This window comes from Pteropus alecto, unplaced genomic scaffold (genome assembly GCF_000325575.1).
Source record: "Pteropus alecto unplaced genomic scaffold, ASM32557v1 scaffold19, whole genome shotgun sequence".
Lineage (NCBI taxonomy): Eukaryota > Metazoa > Chordata > Mammalia > Chiroptera > Pteropodidae > Pteropus > Pteropus alecto.
In genome coordinates this window covers 69859-71245 of record NW_006442490.1, presented here as the reverse complement: position 1 = coordinate 71245, position 1387 = coordinate 69859, and positions in this window count along the sequence as shown.

Genomic DNA, 1387 nt, shown 5'->3' with positions numbered 1-1387 from the left:
CTGAGAGGAGGAGGGTTGCGGTGGGGGCGGAGGCGTCAGAGGAAGCGGGCGGGGCTACCTACCGCTCGAGGAGGCGGGGTCAGAATCGGGGGGCGGGGCCGAGGCTTACCCAGGCGAGCCAACGGGGAGCGGCGGGGACCAGGGGAGGAGCCCAGTTCACCTGGCACTACGCAGTGAGGGAGGAACCTGGTGCACGTCAGAACCATAGGGTCCACTTTCTGCGGTTTGGGGTAGAGCCGGAGGAGTGGGGCAAGGAGCTAGGACCCGAGAAGAGGGAGGGAGGGAGGCCCGGCTAAGGTGCAGGAGTCCTGCCTTTCCAGCCTTCAGTCCCACCCCCCCGCCCCGGCCGCAGCATATCCTTTGCTGAACTTTGGCCCTGGACGCCACTTGAGTGAGGTCCTGTGAACATTTTCCTGCTCATGGATGAATCTGTCAGCCAGAAAAGTATTGCACTGCTGGTTGGAGATGTTTGTAGTTGAAAAGCCTGACATGTTATCCAGCGTAATCCAGAGCAGGGTACTGGAATAATGCACCACGACCAGTGACTGTAAAGAAGGTTAAATGATAAGAAATCTCTTAATTTGCTATACTAAGAGGCCAAAAGATGGTTAACCGATCGTTGGCACCGATCCAACGCTAAGAGGAATTGCCAATTTGTTGTGCGCCGAGAAAGGGAACTGTGATACAGCATGGCTGTGGAACAGCCCGCTAGTGTTAAGGCTCAACTATGGAACAGCACGGCTGCTGGCTGCGAGGCAGCCTTGGGGCGAGGACGTTGGCTGGCTCGACATCTGGACTCCGCAAAGGTGTCTTCGGTGTTTCAGCTCCAGCTAGGGAAACGTGATTCTCGCTCTTCACGTGAAGGGAAGCACTTATTCCCTGAACCAGAAGGCAGCCGACTTACATCGATAGAAGCCTCTGCCCCTGGTCCCTGATTGACCTGTCCTCATGCAAATGAGGGCAAGCAGTTCGAGTGATGAAAAAGCCCTGCCCGGATTGGTCAGAATAGAGCCGCTCTGATTGATCGGTGAAGCTGCTGGGGGGGGATATAGCTGCCACAGCTCCCAGGGGATGGGGGAAGTCTCAGTCCTACTGGTTGAGTACAATTCAAGACCTCCTTTATAAGGGTTGGCTCAGATGGTAGGAGCACAGTGCAGGCAGGCAGGCAGGTGGTTCAGGGCAGGTGCCTCCCTGAAGCTCAGTTTTCGTGAGAGCCACCTGTGCAGAAATGGCTTCTAAGCTCTGTTTTTGTTTGTTCGATTGTTTATTTTAACTTTTTGTTTGTTTTTGTTTTTGTTTTTTAATTTGAGAGGAGTTAGCCACCAGGAGCCCATCTTAGTAGGCATCTTCTTTTTGGGGTCAACAGGATTATCAGTATAGAAACTGA